Source organism: Salvelinus fontinalis, chromosome 19, assembly GCF_029448725.1.
Source record: "Salvelinus fontinalis isolate EN_2023a chromosome 19, ASM2944872v1, whole genome shotgun sequence".
Classification (NCBI taxonomy): domain Eukaryota; kingdom Metazoa; phylum Chordata; class Actinopteri; order Salmoniformes; family Salmonidae; genus Salvelinus; species Salvelinus fontinalis.
In genome coordinates this window covers 31,464,955-31,470,821 of record NC_074683.1, presented here as the reverse complement: position 1 = coordinate 31,470,821, position 5,867 = coordinate 31,464,955, and positions in this window count along the sequence as shown.

Sequence of the window (5,867 nt, the reverse complement as noted above, 5' to 3'; positions counted from 1 at the left end):
TCTCGCATGTCTCTGTTTATGGCCAGCAGGTGGCGCAAGCTTCCAGGTTTTTGTTGATCACCGAATACTTGACTAAATATTCGACTGAGCCATTCTAGTGAGGTGTGAACCGCTGGGGTATCAATGCATATGTAAAAGGGGTGCTGATTACATGCGCTCCCTGGATAATGAGGATTCACTGTACACACGCTCTATTGTATTACTTAACAGAGATCACATCACATGACTGCTGACTGTGCTCATTAGGCAATTAGGTTATGTATTGACTAAGCAGAGACAGTTTTTGTGGAAGACATTATACTGTATAGCTTAATTCTCACTTTATACCATCAATAGACTGGGCCAAGAGCCTAATTCAATATCCTCAATAAGCCTATTTCCTCAAATGGCAGTCACAGCCCTAAATGTAAAATGTATGGTGACCTTACTGCTGTTACAGTAGCATACTGCCCATTCTTTGTTGACTATTGTAGGTCAATATCATGGATTTGTGTGTCAGCTACCAAGGTTTCAATGCAATGTGTTAAAGCAGGGCTTTCAAACTCATTCCATGGAGGGCCAAGAGGCTGCTGGTTTTTGTTTTTTCCTTTCATTTAAGACCTAGACAACCAGGTGAGGGGAGTTCCTTACTAATTAGTGACCTTAATTGATCAATAAAGTACAAGGGATGAGCGAAAACCCAGAGACACTCGGCCCTCTGTGGAATGAGTTTGACAGGTATGTTACATGCTGATCACACCGGCTGCGTTGTGCACCAGCCTTGCAAAATCATTTTACACATACATGTTACAGGCCCTGCATGGTCAATCCGGCATCTGCATTGGCCGTGCAACATTTACAGTGATACGGCCTCTGCAGAGCATTTATACTTCTTACGTTTCACAGAGCAGCGTGGAAGTTGTCAAGGAAGTGAGTTTGTGTTTATACAGGACCTCCTGCCCTCACCTACCATCAATCAATCATGTCAATGCGGAGCTATACGGAGCCCTCCGCAATGTTACAACATTTGAGAAGCGCATGTCAATGCGGGTCTATACGGAGCCCTCCGCAATGTTACAACATTTGAGAAGCGCATGTCAATGCGGAGCTATACGGAGCCCTCAGCAATGTTACAACATTTGAGAAGTGCATGTCAATGCGGAGCTATACGGAGCCCTCAGCAATGTTACAACATTTGAGAAGTGCATGGCAATGCGGTTCGGAGCTCAATTGCCCTCTGCGTGCCTCCGGAGGCTTCGCAATTGTGTCACACCATCCATATGGCGGCTCCAACCACATTGTCAGATCAAGCATAAATTGTCTCTTACACATTGCATTCTGAAAGTAATCAGACCCCTTGACTTTTTCCACATTTTGTTACTTTACAGCCTTATGCTAAAATGTATTAGATAGTATTTTTCCCTCATCAATCTACACACAATACCCCATAATGGCAAAGCAAAAACAAGTTTTTAGAATAAAAAAAACATATTTTAGAATAAGGCAGTAATGTAACAAAATGAGAAAAAGTTAAGGGGTCTGAATAATTCTGACTGCACTGTATACGGAGCCTTCCGCATTGTCACATATATGGGTTTTTACATTTATATAAGTATTCAGACGCTTTACTCGGTACTTTGTTGAAGCATCCTCTCAAGCTCTGTCAGGTTGGATGGGGAACGTCGCTGCACAGCTATTTTCAGATCTCTCTAGAGATGTTCGATCAGGTTCAAGTCCAGGCTCTGGCATAAAGGCCTGATTTTAGAGTGGCTGCAGAGATGGTTGTCCTTCTGGAATATTCTCCCATCTCCACAGAGGAACTCTGGAGCTCTGTCAATGACCATCGGGTTCTTGGTCACCTCCCTGACCAAGGCCCTTCTCCCTCGATTGCTCAGTTTGGCTAGCCATCAGCTCTAGGAAGAGACTTGGTGGTTCCAATCTACTTCCATCTAAGAATGATGGAGGCCACTGTGTTCTTGGGGACCTTCAATGCTGCAGAAATGTTTTGGTACCCTTAAATATCTGTGACACTTCTCCACTTAGCGTCATACCCAAAAGACTCCAGGCTGTAATCGCTGCCAAAGATGCACACCTGTATTTAGGGAGTTTTTTCCATTCTTCTCTGCAGATCCTCTCAAGCTCTGTCAGGTTGGATGGGGAACGTCGCTGCACAGCTATTTTCAGATCTCTCTAGAGATGTTCGATCAGGTTCAAGTCCAGGCTCTGGCATAAAGGCCTGATTTTAGAGCGGCTGCAGAGATGGTTGTCCTTCTGGAAGATTCTCCCATCTCCACAGAGGAACTCTGGAGCTCTGTCAGTGACCATCGGATTCTTGGTCACATCCCTGACCAAGGCCCTTCTCCCTCGATTGCTCAGTTTGGCCAGCCATCAGCTCTAGGAAGAGTCTTGGTGGTTCCAATCTACTTCCATCTAAGAATGATGGAGGCCACTGTGTTCCTGGGGACCTTCAATGCTGCAGAAATGTTTTGGTACCCTTCCCCAGATCTGTGCTTTGACACAATCGTGTCTCGGAGCTCTACAGACAGCTTAGTGGAGTCTGCCACTAGCACAGTCAGTGTAGTCAGCTCAGCTATCCCCATTGAGACCGTGTCTGTGCCTCGACCTAGGTTGGGCAAAACTAAACATGGCGGTGTTCGCCTTAGCAATCTCACTAGGATAAAGACCTCCTCCATTCCTGCCATTATTGAAAGAGATCGTGATACCTCACATCTCAAAATAGGGCTACTTAATGTTAGATCCCTCACTTCAAAGGCAGTTATAGTCAATGAACTAATCACTGATCATAATCTTGATGTGATTGGCCTGACTGAAACGTGGCTTAAGCCTGATGAATTTACTGTGTTAAATGAGGCCTCACCTCCTGGTTACACTAGTGACCATATCCCCCGTGCATCCCGCAAAGGCGGAGGTGTTGCTAACATTTACGATAGCAAATTTCAATTTACAAAAAAATGATGACATTTTCGTCTTTTGAGCTTCTAGTCATGAAATCTAGGCAGCCTACTCAATCACTTTTTATAGCTACTGTTTACAGGCCTCCCATATATAGCGTTCCTCTCTGAGTTCCCTGAATTCCTATCGGACCTTGTAGTCATAGCAGATAATATTCAAATTTTTGGTGATTTTAATATTCACATGGAAAAGTCCACAGACCCACTCCAAAAACGCTTTCGGAGCCATCATCGACTCAGTGGGTTTTGTCCAACATGTCTCTGGACCTACTCACTCTCACAGTCATACTCTGGACCTAGTTTTGTCCCATGGAATAAATGTTGTAGATCTGAATGTTTTTCCTCATAAACCTGGACTATCGGACTACCATTTTATTACGTTTGCAATCGCAAAAAATAATCTGCTCAGACCCCAACCAAGGAGCATCAAAAGTCGTGCTATAAATTCTCAGACAACACAAAGATTCCTTGATGCCCTTCCAGACTCCCTCTGCCTACCCAAGGACATCAGAGGACAAAAATCAGTTAACCACCTAACTGAGGAACTCAATTTAACCTTGCGCAATACCCTAGATGCAGTTGCACCCCTAAAAACTAAAAACATTTGTCATAAGACACTAGCTCCCTGGTATAAAGAAAATACCCGAGCTCTGAAGCAAGCTTCCAGAAAATTGGAACGGAAATGGCGCCACACCAAACTGGAAGTCTTCCGACTAGCTTGGAAAAACAGTACCGTGCAGTATCGAAGAGCCCTCACTGCTGCTCGATCATCCTATTTTTCCAACTTAATTGAGGAAAATAAGAACAATCCGAAATGTATTTTTGATACTGTCGCAAAGCTAACTAAAAAGCAGCATTCCCCAAGTGAGGATGGCTTTCACTTCAGCAGTAATAAATTCATGAACTTCTTTGAGGAAAAGATCATGATCGTTAGAAAGCAAATTACGGACTCCTCTTTAAATCTGCGTATTCCTCCAAAGCTCAGCTGTCCTGAGTCTGCACAACTCTGCCAGGACCTACGATCAAGAGAGACACTCAAGTGTTTTAGTACTATATGTCTTGACACGATGATGAAAATAATCATGGCCTCTAAATCTTCAAGCTGCATACTGGACCCTATTCCAACTAAACTACTGAAAGAGCTGCTTCCTGTGCTTGGCCGTCCTATGTTGAACATAATAAACGGCTTTCTATCCACAGGATGTGTACCATACTCACTAAAAGTGGCAGTAATAAAGCCTCTCTTGAAAAAGCCAAACCTTGACCCAGAAAATATAAAAAACTATCGGCCTATATCGAATCTTCCATTCCTCTCAAAAATTTTAGAAAAAGCTGTTGCGCTGCAACTCACTGCCTTCCTGAAGACAAACAATGTATACGAAATGCTTCAGTCTGGTTTTAGACCCCATCATAGCACTGAGACTGCACTTGTGAAGGTGGTAAATTACCTTTTAATGGTGTCAGACCGAGGCGCTGCATCTGTCCTCGTGCTCCTAGACCTTAGTGCTGCCTTTGATACCATCGATCACCACATTCTTTTGGAAAGATTGGAAACCCAAATTGGTCTACACGGACAAGTTCTGGCCTGGTTTAGATCTTATCTGTCGGAAAGATATCAGTTTGTCTCTGTGAATGGTTTGTCCTCTGACAAATCAACTGTACATTTCGGTGTTCCTCAAGGTTCCGTTTTAGGACCACTATTGTTTTCACTATATATTTTACCTCTTGGGGATGTCATTCGAAAACATCATGTTAACTTTCACTGCTATGCGGATGACACACAGCTGTACATTTCAATGAAACATGGTGAAGCCCCAAAATTGCACTTGCTAGAAGCCTGTGTTTCAGACATAAGGAAGTGGATGGCTGCAAACGTTCTATTTTTAAACTCGGACAAAACAGAGATGCTTGTTCTAGGTCCCAAGAAACAAGGAGATCTTCTATTGAATCTGACAATTAATCTTGATCATTGTTAAGTCGTCTCAAATAAAACTGTGAAGGACCTCGGCGTTACTCTGGACCCTGATCTCTCTTTTGACGAACATATCAAGACTGTTTCATGGACAGCTTTTTTCCATCTACGTAACATTGCAAAAATCAGAAACTTTCGGTCCAAAAATGATGCAGAAAAATTAATCCATGCTTTTGTTACTTCTAGGTTAGACTACTGCAATGCTCTACTTTCCGGCTACCCAGATGAAGCACTAAATAAACTTCAGTTAGTGCTAAATACGGCTGCTAGAATCAAAAAATTGGATCATATTACTCCAGTGCTAGCCTCCCTACACTGGCTTCCTGTTAAGGCAAGGGCTGATTTCAAGGTTTTACTGCTAACCTACAAAGCATTACATGGGCTTGCTCCTACCTATTTTTCCGATTTGGTCCTGCCGTACATACCTACACGTACGCTACGGTCACAAGACGCAGGCCTCCTAATTGTCCCTCGAATTTCTAAGCAAACAGCTGGAGGCAGGGCTTTCTCCTATAGAGCTCAATTTTTATGGAATGGTCTGCCTACCCATGTGAGAGACGCCGACTCGGTCTCAACTTTTAAGTCTTTACTGAAGACTCATCTCTTCAGTGGGTCATATGATTGAGTGTAGTCTGGCCCAGGAGTGTGAAGGTGAACGGAAAGGCTCTGGAGCAATGAACCGCCCTTGCTGTCTCTGCCTGGCCGGTTCCCCTCTCTCCACTGGGATTCTCTGCCTCTAACCCTATTACAGGGGCTGAGTCACTGGCTTACTGGTGCTCTTTCATGCCGTCCCTAGGAGGGGTGCGTCACTTGAGTGGGTTGAGTCACTGACGTGGTCTTCCTATCTGGGTTGGCGCCCCCCCCTTGGGTTGTGCCATGGCGGAGATCTTTGTGGGCTATACTCGGCCTTGTCTCAGGATGGTAAGTTGTTGATGGAAGATATC